Source organism: Saccopteryx leptura, chromosome 4, assembly GCF_036850995.1.
Source record: "Saccopteryx leptura isolate mSacLep1 chromosome 4, mSacLep1_pri_phased_curated, whole genome shotgun sequence".
Taxonomy (NCBI): domain Eukaryota; kingdom Metazoa; phylum Chordata; class Mammalia; order Chiroptera; family Emballonuridae; genus Saccopteryx; species Saccopteryx leptura.
The window spans coordinates 123989880-124006036 of record NC_089506.1 but is presented as its reverse complement, the minus strand read 5'-3'; the positions used below and the strand labels follow the sequence as shown (position 1 = coordinate 124006036).

The window sequence follows — 16157 nt, the reverse complement described above, 5'->3', positions numbered from 1 at the left end:
CAGGTTGGAGTAAATTCAGCGAAGAGAAGACTTCCAAGGCCCAGGTGCCTGCTTCCCCTGCGATAAAACCCAGCCAGCCACCAAGACCCCAACAGTAGCGGTGCCCCCCCCTTGCCTGGGAATTTCCACTCATGACTGTAGGACACTGCTAAATAAACCAGACATGCGGATGCAGGAGAATGGAATGGGGCTTTGGTCATTCATTTATTATCTCATGCACTTGACAAGCACTTGAGTGCGCTCCACTTGCATGCCACGGGTGGCGGCTCTGTGTGGAGTGGGGGTGGGGCAAAGACAACAGCAGCTGCCACAAGTCCTGGGGAAGTTCATGGAGAAAGAGGACAGGAGTGCCAAGGGGATGGGATTATTTTTGATAAGTTGTTCTTTCTGCTCCCAATGGTCTCCAGCACAGAGTCTCTAGTAAGGGAGGCATGCTTGTGTGTGGAGGGCCAGGCTCAAGGCCTGGGGGCTGCAGGGGTCGTTCATGGGAGGAGGAGGGCAAGTGTTGCCTAGTAGGCCAGTGGCAAAGGGTCCAGTGACCTCACGGGCCCCAGGCAAGAACTTGCATCTTATGTTTGCATTTTGCACCTTGTATTTTCTTAGAGCCCCCCTCCCAAGTCATGTCAGCTTTAGGATCTCAAAACCTGGCTTCACCTGGCTTGCAGGACACTGGAGCAACTCCCCATGAAATAGGTCACCATATGAGGGTTACATCAGGGGAGTGATATCACCGACCAATCTCTAGAAAGACTGGGGGGAGAGTGTGTTGGGAGTGATGGGAACCGTTGGTCCAAGACTAAACTGGGGTGCAGGCAGTAAGCGCAGGAGGAAGCATGAGGCGAGGTGGCAAAGTGAGCCCAGAAGATTGTTGGGGTGGGGCCGAGGGCTGGTGGGAGCAGCAAGCGGGCGTCATGCGTGGCCAGGCAGTGGAACGGAACTGCACGGGCCGTTTGTCAAGACAGTCCTAATGCTTTGTTTCTGCAAGGTTCCTCTTGTTCTCCAGGGATGTGATCCCTGGCAACCTTGTGGCTTTGGAGCCTCCCTCTTGTCTCTTGTTTAGTAACAGAGGTGTTTTGTTTTCTGTAAAAAAAAAAAAAAAGATGTTTGCTTCAAAGGCACTTAACATTTTTCTTTTCTTTTCCTTCAGGTTGAAGGAAACGTCCTTCTGTCTCTGAGACCCTGAAGCTTTTTCTTCCTGATACCTGTTCCCCCAGCCACCGTCCACCCCAAGGAAATTCTAGAAAGATCTCCAGTTCCAGGAAGGCCTCCCAGCTACAGGAAAACAGACTGCACCTGCTGCTGCCAGGTAAGGCTGCACACCCACCACACCTGTCCCAGGAGTTTGCCTTTGTGATGGAAAGAACATTTTATCGTGGAGGTTTTATTTTGCACAAGGGACATGCAGGGGCATCCTGCCGCTCTGCTGTTTTGTGGGTCACGGTGCTGTGTGTGGCCTTAGGGGACGATTGGCAGGCTCCTAGGAATGCACTGGATGGAATTTTGTGGGAGCAGCTCGTCTCTGTGCCTCAAAATCTGTCAGCTTGGCTCTGGGGAAGTTAAGCCCAAAAAGGAGGGTGGTCAGGGCATAGTGTCCACTGACTGGTGCCAACAGGAAATGCCAGACAGGCTCAGGCGGGGACCTGGCCCTCCTCTGCATGGTGAGTTCTGTGTCTCCCTGCCCAGATTTCTCTGGGGCCCGGTAACGTTTCGTCTGGCTCAGAGGGGATCCAGCCCTCATCCAGTCCCTGACTCTGGCACAGACCAGCTGGAATTAGTGGCAGACCCCCAGGCTTAGGGCCCTGCCTCCTAGAGCCCAGTTCACACAAGTCTTTGGGGTCCCTGCCCTTCTGGTCAATGGGCTATAAACTTGAGGGTTCCTGTGACCCCCTTATTTTCGACAATTTGCTACAAAGACTTAATGGAACTCAAGAAAGCTCTACACCTATGATTATGGCTTTATTGTAAAGGTGCCGGAGGATGGGGTCTGGGAGGGTCTGAGACATAAGGCCTTTTCCTTGTGGAGTCAGGACAGGTCATTGTCACAGCACATCCGTGTGTCCACCAGCTACCAAGATCCCCAGTTTTAGGTGTCTGGCATTTAATTGGGGTTTTATTTTTTCACATGACTGAACCTGTCTCCAGCACATTACGTCTCCCTGGGAACCACCTAAAGGTCCACCCCGAGCTACCTGGTCAGTACAAACTTAGGTGTAATCAAAGGGTCTTGTTATGAATTACAAGACACGCTAACCCCTCCAGGAGTTCCAAAGGTTTTAAAGGCCACCTCCCAGGACCCAGGGACAAGCATTAGACACCCCTTATTGTGCTGCTGTGAGGTCCAGCACAGCCCAACTTCCTGCTGAGAAGCAGCACAGAGCTGGTAGACCCTGTCGCTGCAGGTAGGGCAGGAGAGCCCTGAATGCCGATGAGTGCAGTCGGCCTGCGTGCTGGCCCCATCCCCACTGAGCAACCCAGGCCAATGACAATTCTGGGCAATGAGACCCGGATGCAGGCTGCACTCTCCAAGCCTCCTAATGTGTGCAGAGAAGCCAATATCAGAATCCATAGTCAGGTTCTGTACACGACACGGGTGGGTCTCCGTGGATGATGGAACTGGGTTCTTGTCTCTGCCTCAGGAAGTCTGGGTCTTCTTCCCTTGTTATGGGAACGTGGTCAGCATTCCTGAGCCCCCACAGCTTGAGAGGCTCTGGGGGCGGGAGAGGCATCTGGACAAAGCCCACTCCTGGCTCCCGTAGTGTTTCTATTTTGGGGGAACATGGAGGGTCAACGCAGGCACATTTAGACTCCTGTCAGGTGGCGACAGCCAAGGAGAAAATGAAGTGGATGCTGGCGATGGAGAAGGTGGAATTGCCATTCTCCCAGGGCAGTGAGGGTGGGCCCGGGCTGAGGCAGCGAGTGGGGGCTGTAGGCAGGAGAGAGACACAGGCGAGTGGGGGCTGCAGGCAGGAGAGAGACACAGGCGAGTGGGGGCTGTAGGCAGGGGAGAGACACAGGCAGGTGGGGGCTGTAGGCAGGAGAGAGACACAGGCAGGTGGGGGCTGTAGGCAGGAGAGAGACACAGGCGAGTGGGGGCTGTAGGCAGGAGAGAGACACAGGCGAGTGGGGGCTGTAGGCAGGGGAGAGACACAGGCGAGTGGGGGCTGTAGGCAGGGGAGAGACACAGGCGAGTGGGGGCTGTAGGCAGGAGAGAGACACAGGCGAGTGGGGGCTGTAGGCAGGGGAGAGACACAGGCGAGTGGGGGCTGTAGGCAGGGGAGAGACACAGGCGAGTGGGGGCTGTAGGCAGGAGGGAGACACAGGCGAGTGGGGGCTGTAGGCAGGAGGGAGACACAGGCGAGTGGGGGCTGTAGGCAGGGGAGAGACACAGGCGAGTGGGGGCTGTAGGCAGGAGAGAGACACAGGCGAGTGGGGGCTGTAGGCAGGGGAGAGACACAGGCGAGTGGGGGCTGTAGGCAGGGGAGAGACACAGGCAGATGGAGGTCTGAGCACAGGCCTGCTGGAGAAGCAGCTGGAAGGCTGGTCTGCACTGGGTGGCTGAGCAGGGAGGGAGGGGAGATGGGGAGAGGTGGGTTAAATTCAGAAACCTCGGGCGGGGGTGTTTCCTCTTCAGGACAGTGGGAACCTTCCCCTGGAGGGCTCTGAATATGGGATCGCGTGACCTGATTTGTGTCCTATAAAGACAGTGTTGCCTTCTGTGTGGGGGTAGATGGCAGAGGGGGTCAGAGCAGAAGCAGGGGGACCAGGAGGAGGAGGCTGCTCGTCCCAGGGAGTGGGGACCAAGCCATGAGTCAGGGGTAAGACATGTCTTGATGAGCATTTTAAACAAACCCCCCTGTACACTGAAATCACTGTCACCCCATGCCTAATCCATTGGGGACCCCTGAGAGAGCCTGGAAAGGAAGTCCATATGCCTCAGAAAGCCTGGGACAGAGGAGCAAGCACACATGACTGGCTGACCCCACGGGGCCTTGTGAGCCTCCTCTCTGGGCTCCACCCAGTGCTGCTGTGAAACCAGATCCAGGGCCTCGTCCACAGCCCTGCACTGCTGCCTCAGCCTCTTGGGCTGGTGCTCTGAAGGACCTACACCATGTGCCTAGTTTGGGGCTGACCTCAGTGCAGGCCTACCTACCCCTGGGGTCACGTACCACTCCCAAAATCTTGGGCTCCTGGTTCCAAGCTCTGGGAGAAGGCAGCAGAGGGCACATCCAGCAGGCAGGGGACCGTGGGTCATCTCCGTGGCCCCTCGAAGAGGCTTTTCCTCGCTGCTTCTTGGAGGGAGGCTTAGGGCCTGGCTCACCTGTCTCTGGGGCTGAGAACCAGCATCCTTCTGCAAAGGTCAATTCCTGGGGTCATCGCAGCCGAAAGCACAAGGCCCACTGGTTGTAGTCTTGTGCTTGGGGCTCAGCGGGCCCTTGCCCGCTCACTTTCCAGGCCCTGCTGGTGTGGGAGATGGGTGGCTGAGGTCGTAAGACAAGAAATGTGCATCAAAAGGGAGACCCCCACCCCCTGCCCTGAGCAGTGTGAAACCTGCAGAGCAAGCCAGGCTCCATGTTTCTCCTTTCATCAATGTAAGGGGATGGCGGGTCTCAGAAGGCCGAGGGTCCGGCACATTGATCTGCAGTCACTGTGCCAACCCTGGCTCTCTGTGGACATCCTCCCGTCCAGTGGCCATGTCCCCGTAGAGTTCACTCTATAGCACATTAATCTCCATTCGTATTTTTAAAAAGGACTTAGGGTCCTGGCTGGTTGGCTCAGCTGTATAGTGTCAGCCCGGCGTGTGGAAGTCCCAGGTTCAATTCCTGATCAGAGCACACAGGAGAAGCAACCATCTGCTTCTCCACCCTTCCCCTTTCTCTATCTCTCTTTTTCTCCCTCCCACAGCCATGGCTGGAATGGTTCAAGCAAAGTTGGCCCCAGGCACTGAGGATGGCTCCATGGCCTCACCTCAGGCACTAAAATAGTTCAGTTGCCAAGCAACGGAACAGTGGTTCCAGATGGGCAGAGCATCACCCAGTAGAGGACTTGCCAGGTGGATTCTAATTGGGGTGAATGTGGGAGTCTATCTCTGCCTCCCTGCCTCTCACTTAAATAATAATAATAATAATAATAATAATAATAATAATAATAATGACTCAGAATTTACTATAACAGTAAAATCCAAATTGAAGCCCTATTTAAAGGATGAGCTTTAGCATGGGACCTAATTGATAGGACCCTTTCCAAGGCAGAGAAAGTGGGCGGGATGGGGACCATGACCTGGGTGGATCCAGCTTCCTCCTACACCTTCCTCTGACGCCTTCCTGTTGCCACCTAATCCCTCCACCCCAGCAAGACCACCTCTGAGCTACACCAGTTCTTCCTGCATGCCCCAGGCCAGCCGTGGACAGGGGCACTCCCTGAGGAGAAGGTCCCACAGGCTTGGCCCTGCCGTTTCTCCACCACTGAGCCCAGGCTCTCCTGGGGACATTGCATTGTGAGTGGGCAACGGATGGCAGGCAGGGCAGGAACTCAGTTCACCCCTGTGTTGGTTCCTGTCTCCTGCACCATCATCCTCCAAATCTGCACCCCAAGTGGGCTGTGCTCCAAAGTACAGCCACAGAGGCCGAGGCATCAAGTCTGACACAAAGGGCCTGTGCAAGGGGCAGCCTCACTGGGACGTCTGCGTTCTTTATTTATTCATTTTAGAAAGGAGAGAGAGAGGAGGAGAGAGAGAGAGGAGAGAGAGAATGGGGGGGAGGAGCAAGAAGCATCAACTCCCATATGTGCCTTGACCAGGCAAGCCCAGGGTTTCGAACCGGCGACCTCAGCATTTCCAGGTCGACGCTTTATCCACTGCGCCGACGTCTGCGTTCTTTTCCTGGCTGCATACAGGGGACAGCTGGAGCTGCCACGCTCGTGTTGGAGCAGGGTGTGAACATGTCATAGCTGTGCAGAGGGCACACTTTGGGTGGTCAACCCCACCCCAACATTAGAACCCATCTGTCTAACCCTGGCCCTATCCTCGGGATGGACCCAGGCACAGCACCGTGCGACTTCCCATAAATCATCACAGAAGGCATGTGCTTCCCGCACCATCCATCACGCCCGTCTCTTGTCTGTTTTTAAAAGCTGTTAAACTGGGATCCATCACAGGCACCTCAGAGCCCAGCTGAAGCTCAGGCTGCCCACCTCAGTGGTGCGGCTGCACATAGAGCTTTCTAGAGCTTTGAGGCCAACGTCTCCTGGTGGGGGAGGGAGAGTGTGGCTTTGTCTAGTTACACCAGAGCTCATGGGATGTCTCTCTGACACTTGCAGTTAATCCAGTCTTGCCACACATGGGGAGCCCCGGCTACTGCTGGTGGGACAGGTGACACCCACCTGAAGGGTGTGTGGGGTGTGTCCCTCCCGTGGTGCGTGGGCCCTGATCTGCATCTGACTCGGGCATTGCAGGGCTGTGGCTTGAGCCAGATGTTGGAGACCTGTGCCCTTCCAGAGACACCTGTGGCCCCTCTTCTCTTGCTCGATGTATTTGGGAAAGATTTCGGGAAGGGTGTTGAGGTCAGCTTTCACTTCCCTCCCCCTCTCCTTCCCTGTGAGAATCCAGGAAGGCTGGACCAGGTCTCGCTGTGGCTGGAACCTTTCAGGCACGTTAACATCCACCTCATTGACTAGTGCTGGGTTTGGCCTCCAAGAACCCTTCTGTCTGTCCAGGACAGATGTCACTGACCTCGGTGGCATTGGCGATGTTTTGTGCCATCTGCTTTTGGCTTATTTGCTCTCTATTTTTTCACCCCACGTTTGTTGGTTGAAGGATAAAACTGCTTGTTGGCACTGGTGTGACTTTTTTTTTTAATAGGAGACCCAGCCAATGTTTTTTCTTAGTGACTTTTGAGCTCTGGGAATGAGCAGCCCTGAGGCCGGTGGGTCTGCTGGTCGGGAGGGGCTGTCAGCACATCCCCTGGTGCTGGAGCTGCCCAATTAGAGCCCGTTAGTCGCTCAGTGTGTTAATAAAGCATTAAAAACAATTAAGGGTGAGAAGAGTTTCCAGATGTAGCTGGAAGTTCTGCTGGCTGCTCCCCAGATGGAAACAGTGTGAGGAGGGAGGCAGAAATCTGCAGCATCTTGTAGGCATGCCTGCCCCTGACCCAGAGCTGGACATTGGGAGGTTACACCTGCAGGTGGGGCTCCAAGTTCAGGTGCTCTGTGGGGGTGGCCAGTGGCTGCCACAAGGGACCACAGACAGGGGATCTGAAGCCACAGAGATTTATTTTCTCCTGATTCTGAAGGCCGGAAGTCCGAACCCCCCAGTGTCAATAGGGCTACCTTCTCTCCTAGATTCTGAGAGTCGCCTGCATCTGTATGTCTCCTCGTGTGTGTCCATATGTCCCTCCCCTTGTAAGGACACCAGCCATAGGATTAGGATATCTTCACTTGATGACATCTGCAGAGACCCTAAGTTCAAATACGGTTGCAGACACAGGTTCTGGGAGTTAGGACCTCAGCATCTGTGTTTCCAGGACACATTCTACCAATGTTCACCTTTAAGATAACTGGAAGGAAAGATGAGGAGAGGAAGGGCGGTAACCTCTGCATGTCCCCACCAGTGCTTACCTCAAGTGTCACCCCTCCTCCCTGGTACCAGTCTCACCCAGACACTGGGATGCTCACAAGGACTGTCCGTCCACCTGGCATTGGTCATTTTGAAGACAAGGCTAAAAGGTAGCTGTTGACAGGTCAAAATGAGGCCAGAGGCTGAGCTAGAAGGGCGGACAGGTGGTAACTGGCTGAGGTCCTGAGTTGGCTGTGTGCTCTCTTCACCCCCAGCACCCCAATACTGAAATAGATTGCGAGAGCCAACCAACAATTAAAAATGAAACCCCAATTCTGAGTCTAAAAATAAGCAGTTCGTGGTGCGAGTCTAGCATATAGGTCTGTCCTGTGGGGGGGGGGGTGTTTCAGAGCCCTGCGGGGTGGGGGCAGGCAGTTCGTGGTGCGAGTCTAGCATATAGGTCTGTCCTGTGGGGGGGGGGGGGGTTTCAGAACCCTGCGGGGTGGGGGCAGGCAGTTCGTGGTGCGAGTCTAGCATATAGGTCTGTCCTGTGTGGGGGGTGTTTCAGAGCCCTGCGGGTGGGGCAGGTGGGCCAGAGAGGGTCTCTATGGAGGTCAGGAGAGGCCAGGAGAAATGGGTTGGAGGAAAACATCGGAGCCAGAGCCAGGCCTGGGACAGGAGAGGAGGGAGTGGGATAGGCATGGGGTCGGGCACACAGAAGTGAGTGACGTGGTGGGTCTGTGAACAGAGGGGGCCAGCTGTGGACAGACAGGAGGCATCAGTCAAGCTGACAACACAGCAGTGAGGATCTGGAACTGGGGGAGACCTGCAAGGATGCTAGGAAAAGGAGCAAATGGTACCAGGGACAAGAAGGAATTGAGGCAGAAAGCAGGCTGGACACAAGTTGCTCTGAAGTTTGCAGATACCAGTGTTCCGTGCGGGTGAGTTGGCCTCCTGGCCACACTGTTGCCAGTCTCCTTCACGTGGACGCGATCCGCCTTTCTGTGAGGTTGGGAGCTGTCGTGACGAGGGCCTTGTCTTCTAGTCCAACTGAGTAAATAATTGTCACCACCAACAGCTGTGTGGGCCTGCAGAGGAGGGAGGGACAAGCTTTAGGGTAGTGTGTTGACAGGCATGCACGCATGATCCAAATAGGTCCCTGGTGGCAGGCAGCCACTGTGGAAATTGTCCTGGGCAGAGGAAGATAAGTGGGTGCATGTGGATGTGTAGAGACTCAGTGGGCTGTTGTCAAAAGGCTCGTGGGGTAGGTGGGTCAGCCTCACCCAGAGGTTGATGCTGGGCTCACTGGTCTCTTGGCATGATGGGCACCCGGCCGGGCGCCTCGATCCCATTCCGTGGAGTCTTCCCTTTGTTCTCATACGTAAACATGTGGGCTGGAGGTGAACTCCACTGGGAGGGCAAATGGAAGAGCAAGGATTTTTACGGATTGGCAGAAAATTGTTATTTTTTATTCAGTTTGCGAGGGCACATTAAGAATTCCAGGGCCTGGTGCTTTCAGAGCGGTCTGTGTCCTGTGGGCAAAGGAGAGACAAGGAGTGCCAGCAGACACCTCAGGAACATACATTAGTGTAGATGCAGAGGTCAAGGTAAGCCTAACTATAATTTCACATATGTGTGTGGGGCAGAGGACACCCAGAGGTGGAATATCATTTTTCTCTTTTTCCTTTGGATGGGGGAGGAGGTGGAGCTGGGACAGATGGCGTTTTGAGTGACCTTGTGTGTCTGGTGATGCTGAGTGGGGGCTGGAATTGCAGGAAGCTCGTGGGGTGTGGCCACCTGCAGCTACCAGAGGGGGTGAATCGGGATGTTGGTACCATGGAAGGACCTGGAAGCAGTCACTCAAGTTCAGCAAAGATCACACGGCACACTCACAACATCACACGGGGAACACGTCTGTGCGCGCAGAGTCTCTGCAACAGGACTGGGGGCCTAGGGACTGGTCACGCTGACATCTGGGACGATGGCTTGTGTATGGAGGTTAGCTCACCCCAGGCTCTGTTTTCGGGGTTGACGTGGACCATCGCTGTGCAACCTCACAAAAGCTCTGTGGGCTGGTTCCATGAGGGAGCAGCCACAGGTGAATGATAGGCATGGGACCACCCAGGATTTGGGCCCAGAGGGGCTCCCTGGGGACAACATGTCTCCCATGATGCAAGTCAGGACCCTCTAAGTGAGGTCTGCACACCAGAGCCTCCCATAAGCCACTGTCCCTGGTCCCGGCAAGATGGGTAAGCAACAGAGAGCCAGCACGTGTCTTTTTACAGCAATTTGAAAGAGTAATTTTGTATCTGTTGTATCTAATAATAAGAGATTGGGGTTTGTATTTCCTAGTTATGTTTCTATTTTCCTAGCCATTCCTTTTGTATAGGTTTAAAAGCATCAGGAAAAAGAATAATATAGGTCTGCAGTGAATTAGAAATGAAATGAGTCCTTCACCACAGATGGCGTGAGAGGCACTGATGGAGAGGACAGTGCTGGGCTGCACAGCCGGCAAAGCCCAGATACGCTTGGGCATGGACTGGACGCCCGGAGAGGGTCCTGGTTTGAGAACATGTGATGGAAAGGCAGGGTGTTTGAGGCTGCATTTTCCTGCTGGGGCCGCCCCAGCAGAGCAGATGAGAGTCATCGGGTTGGTGACCATATTCTCTCACAGTCCTGGAGGCTAGAAGTTCAGGGTCAAGGTGTCAGCAAGATTGGTTTCTTCTGAGGCCTCTCTCCTTGGCGTGTAGATGGCCCTGTGCACCCTGTGTCCTCAGGTGGTCGTCCCTCTGTGGGTCTCTGTGGTCTCATCTCCTCTTCTCGTGATGATACCAGGATTAGGGCCACCCCACAGCCTCATTTAACCTTAATTGTTGCGGTCCATCCACGACAAGTCTGTTACGGGGTCCTCGAATGGGAAAAGGTATGGAATTAAATAAATGATAGACAGAGAATTAAAGATATATACATAAAGATGGGTTCGGGAGGACCACACGGCGAGCAGTCTCTACTGCTCCTAAGCCGATGCAATGGCAGCCCCCAGAAGCACATCCGTCTTTATTCAGGGAAAAAAAACGTGGTCCATTAGCAATTCAATTGTTTCCAAGATAACTCAAAGACAACCCCCACCATACCATTTAGATCTAACTTTACACCAATAAGAAACTAGCTTCCAGCCTCCTCCGGAGAACGTGGGTGGGACAAACAATAATCAGGTATAGCTCTTTGTTAACTGGTCAGGTGAGATGGGTGGTTAGGCCCAGCACCTGTGCCCTGGATATAAAAACACTCTGTTTATATTTTGGTCCCCAACACTTAATCACCTCTTTAAACTCAGGCCCCTTTGGAAGTCCTGGGGATAAGGGCTTCAACACGTGAATTTCGAAGGGACATAACTCATCCCCTAATAGAGGGGCTACACAAGAATTTCTTGTGAGTCTTAAATGATTTCAAAATGAAAAGGTTCTTTTTAAGAAAGGTGACCCTCCCCATCCCCGCCTCCCAAACATCATGGCCGCTGTGCTTTGTCTGTGGGGTCCCAGCAGGCACACCCACTGTCCTGAGTTTGGCGGAACAGCTCTCTGGGATGGATGTCGAATGTCATGGCCCTGGTCCTGCCCCTCCATTTTCCACACTCTGGTTTGTTCCTTCGAGTCGGCAGGGGCCCTGGCAGGTGCATGAAGCAGGTGTGGGCACCGTTCTGCACTCTCCCTCCATAGAATGCTCTCCTGGGTCCCGGGTCCCCTTCACCTGTTTCTTTTCCTCTCTGGACTTTCTCAAGGGCACAGAGTAGGTTTCCAAAGAGCGTCTTTGATGTAATGTTTTAGAATCTAGACCATGCTTTGGCTGTCTCTCTTGACACAATCATCTTAGCTCTGGGAACAGTGGAGTCACAGGTCACCTGTGGTCCTCTAGGTATGATGTACCATAATCAAGCAGGGCTGTGACAGCAAGCCTGGCTCCCAGGGGAGGGCTGTGAGGTGAGTCTAGATGGCCTTGACAGGGAACATTTCCTCTGGAAGGAACCTGTACTGGACAAAGACTGCATACACAACGACAACCACCTTGTCAACACCAATCAACTGAGTGGTTATTGCAGGTGTGTGTGCCTTCATTTCTGTCTCACCCGCTGGAACTGAGAATGTAGATGCTTGTGTGCCCAGGGCCCAACATGAACTGAGGTGGCATTGAATGTTGTTGTCTCTTATTTGGGGGCTCATATGCCATTGGGCCCACCATTATTCTAGACCATTCTGTTATTCAGAAACTTCCCTGGGGCAAAGACACAATGATTTTTAAATTATTTAGTATTTCGCCCTGCCCTGTACACTTTCTATAAAATACTTCTCCTTCTCTTCTCTCGTGTGTACAGCAAGCATCCTGAATACTCCCCGCCTTCTGGGAGCTTGGATACTCGGCAGGTGACCTCATGGGAGGCTGCACACCCTCCCCAGGCTGCAGAGCAAAGATGCCTGGCCCCCACACCGCCTCTGTGTTACAGACAGAGACGCTGGGCATTTTGCTGGAGCAGGCAGAAAGGCTTATTTTGTTTGTCTATGAAGAAATGAATTCTGGTGCGTTCTCCTCTTTTTCTGCATCTGACATGACGGTGTGCCCACAGCTGGAATGTGGTCCTGCGTGCTGTCAGCTGTGCTTAGGCAGAGGGATGACATGTCTTGTCTCAGCTGACAGAGAGGCACACCGTGTTCCGCTGGACATAAGAATTTTTCCTCCAAAAGACTCCCAAAGAGTGGGAGCATTAGGCCTGTAACCCTTTAAAGATGGGGAGGGGGGCTTGTTTTGCCAGAGGGGGTCCAGAGAAAGCATGACATTTCTTTGAAGTCTTATTTGTTATCTTAAAAATTCATGCAAACCTTACATCTCCTCCACAGTACACCTGCAGTGGTTGTAACAGACGGTCCCATTTCCTCAAGATGCTTTGGCTCACATCCTTTAGAGAGCTGCGCACGCTGACTCAGCAACCCTCATGTCACTGCCACACTGCGTCTTTGAGGGGCTGAAGAGGGTGGAGGTGGGGTCCCCGGTTTGAGAGGCACTTGCGGGGAGGGACTCTAATATGAGATATGTATGTGTGTAGGAAGTGGACTGGACTAGATGAATTTTAATGCCATGTCTTGTGAAATTTGACTAGATTGTGCCTGGAATGAACATGGTGACACTTTACACAGGGATCCTGTAGCCCATACATGAGCTGTTGAGTAAAGATGCCCCTCCCCGTGACGGCCTGCCGAATTTTCTGTACATGTTGGCCACTGGGGAAGGAGTTCTGTCTCAGGTTCGTGAATGTTGGCGTGGGTTAGGGTTGTCATCTCTGTGGCTCTCCAGTTAGAGCCCTGGGTCTCATGGTAACTAGGGTCCCTTGGGACTTTGGCAATGTCTGGAGATATTTTTGATTGTCACCATGGAGATGACAGCGGAATCCAGTAGACAGAGACCAGTTGTATCCTGCTAAGTGTACAACTGTGCACAGGATGGTCCCCACCCACAAAGAATGGCCTGGGCCCACGGTCCCTGTGGTAGTGATGGTTACCAGCCACAGTTGGTGGCTACAGGAGCATGTGAGCAGGTGCCGCTGCCACCTTTGTGGCCGGAGAACCATCAGGAGCAGTCACTATAGGCTCTAAGCCTTCCTCTTCCGGGCGGGCAGGACAGGGTGCCAGTCCCAGGTGCCCAGCTGGAGCACATTCCACGGATGTCACGTGGCCGTGTCCCCAGCAGCCACGTGCCTGGTAAAGGCACAGTGTTTATCAGTACTGCTAAATAGGAATAAACTGGGAAGGAATTCGGAATAAGGTTGCATGGGCTTTCACCTCTTTGCTCCTCCTTCCTCTCCCCGCCCTGCCCAGCTCCTGAGAGAGATGCCCCACTTTGGGGAACTGGGGAAACATGTGACCTGCCGGCCTCTCTTAACCACACACATGCTAGAGCCGCTATGCATCTTGTAGAGTGAGTGTGTGCTTCCCTCACACGTGGGAGTCGCTCTCGTATGTTCTGACACCACCTGTCCAGGGAGCACTTCTCCCCACCGGGGGGCATTGATTTCCAGATGAGAGGAGCTTAGGCCTGAGTCATCAAGTGCACAGTCACCTCTCCTTTGATCGTCTGGGCCAGCTACTCAGACCAGTCCCTGGGCCCCATGCAACAGCAGAAGCCAGTGACAGTGCCTGCCACCAGCAGAAAGTGAGCAAGATCACTTGCTTTTTGGGGGGGGGGGCGACTCTCAGGACAATCTTTACTTCTCATCATAAAATAAGCTAACATCCAAGCCCACCTTTGGAAGCATCAGGACCCTCAGATTGTACACATTTGGCCGAGGGTCATGGATAGCACATTGTCAATTTCTAGACTTGCTGCAGGCCACCCTCCTGTGGTCCTTGGGCATTGCCTCCCCCATGGGCATAGCAGCCTGGGTCTGTACCCCTTTGGGAGGGCGAGGCTTTGCAGAGAACATTGTGCTTCTACCATGTTGTGCCCCCCCCAGGACAATTCCGATCTCCAGGATGGGGGAGAAGGTAGGATGTGTCACAGTGGTGCATGGGTCTCGTGAAGCCCAGTACCCCAGGGGAAGAGGCTGGAGGCTGGACCATGGCGTGGTCCCACCTGACAGGACATGCTAGAGAAACGCAGTCCCGGCACCACGGGGCAGCATACACACCAGAGGAGGCCACCCACCCAAGGCTGGGAACCAGCACGGCAGAACCTCCCACACAAGCACCAGGCGAGGCATTTCCAGATCACCCTTCAGATTTGGAAATAGAGCAGATGTCTAGGCTGGAAGTTCTGGTCAGTGTTCCTGGGAGATGTGGGGACACCAGGGGACTGTGCTCAGAGATAGGTCACTCCATCCATATGGAGAAGTAGAGCTCTAAGGAGTGTCCAGTCTCCACAGGCATTCTGTTCAGATGACCTGACCCTGTGTTCATCCCCAAGGGCAGGTGGATGGGAGGCCACGGAGGGCACACTCACTGAGGGACACCCTTCCCTTGCTGCATGTCCAGGGGCAGGTCCTGGGAGGTTGGTGCAGCCCAGGCTGGAACTTTCTGGATGAGGTACTGGCCTCTGGCCACTCCCACTAGTTAACATGCAGGGAGCATTGTGCTCAGAGAAATTTAGATTTTTTTCTGTGTGCGCTTGCATGTAAATGTGGGTAGGTGCCGTCCTGATTGATGGCAATTACCATTTTCTAAGGGGAACAGATGTTCTGGTTGCCAGGAGGCTGGTACCTAATGCCCACATGACATCTGCTTGCCGGGCAGGACCGGAGGGAGCGCCTGACCTGCTGCCCTCCAGGCCTTGGTGGTGTGGACCTAACAGGATCATGTGCGACTGTTTCTGGAGGGGAGAAAAATAATAATAAAGATATTTTTAGGGTTATAAATAGTTTGTGCTGCTTATTATGGGCTGGAGCTTTCTCTCTGAGTAGCAGCGTGGGTTTCTCCGTGGCGGGAACAAAGGGAGGAGGAAGGGAACTCAGTATGAGCTCCTACATACTGGTGGAGGTGGCTCTTGGAGGACATAGTCATGGTCACAGTGACTTGAATCAGTTTACGGTGCAAAAGACCAGAGGACAGGTGAGGATAACCGGGTAGGGAAGTGAGGGAGAGAGACGCAGGGAGGGTTCCATCAAGCCTTGCTCATTACGCAAGGCCACTCTGGTCCCTCTTGACAGCATGGTGGGCGGGGCCTTGGAGCTGGACCAACCCTGCTTCCCCAATCACTATGCAGCGGCCTCACAAACTGGCTGAGCCCCAAGGCTGTGAAATTGGGGTAGCAACTGTCCAGCTTCCCTGGCCTTTGGCACAGAGTTGGGGCATGTAGGGCACAGTGCTGGCCTTGTGCCCAGCACATGGCTGGGGCCCAAGTGTCCCTGGCTGGCCTTGTCCTCAGCTCTCTGAGGGGCCATGGAAGGCAGGCCCCAGCCTTAGCGTGCCTGCTCATAGCCTTTCTCCTCTGGGCCAACTGCAGCAGACAGCTCTTAACCACCCTTCTGGTCATGGGTGGGAACATCTTCTCTTTTTCTCTTTTTCTTTTTAGCCTCTTAGAGCCAAGCGCTTTGTTTGTTTGCACGCTATAAAAAGAGTTGCCTCCTTCCCATTCTTCCTCTCTCTCAGGGCACATGGTAACTAGCTTGCAGCAGCCTCCCCCGTGCCTTCCCCCGTGCCTGCACCTCGCACGCCTCCCGCAGGCAGATGTCTGTGGGGGAAGATGTTGCCCATCCTCCAACTGCCCGACAGATGTATTGGGATTTAACTGGGGCCCAGGCAGCCTGGAGCATCCTCCGTGGGCCGAGACTCCTACCCTGTTAGGCTCATCTGTGTTCCTGTTCTTGCACCCACTGTTGGTCTTGGTGGCGCCTTCTCCAAAACCGAGGGCTTGGTGAGGTGGAGCGGCATCTCAGGCAGGCATGGTGGCCCATGTGTGACCCATGTTCTCTCATTCTCCAGGCCATTGCTAACATTTCCCACTGCTCTGGGAAGAGATAAACTCGTTCCCGTGGCAGGAAGGGTGTGTGTGTGAGGTTTTGTGATGTCACCGGCTTGCTGAGGAATCTTGAGTTCTCTGGTATGTCCCCATCTGGATTTCTGGT

General features: G+C 54.0%; 1 protein-coding gene across 3 annotated transcripts in view; it reads left to right on the top strand.

Annotated features, from left to right (window-relative positions):
* Positions 1 to 16157, top strand: part of RBFOX3 (RNA binding fox-1 homolog 3) — a 376035-nt gene that overhangs the window by 102914 nt on the left and 256964 nt on the right. For all 3 annotated transcript variants that reach the window (XM_066381461.1, XM_066381459.1, XM_066381460.1), the window contains exon 2: positions 1148 to 1306. The gene's annotated coding sequence lies outside the window, so the exon portion shown is untranslated. The remainder of the gene's footprint in view (positions 1 to 1147; positions 1307 to 16157) is intronic.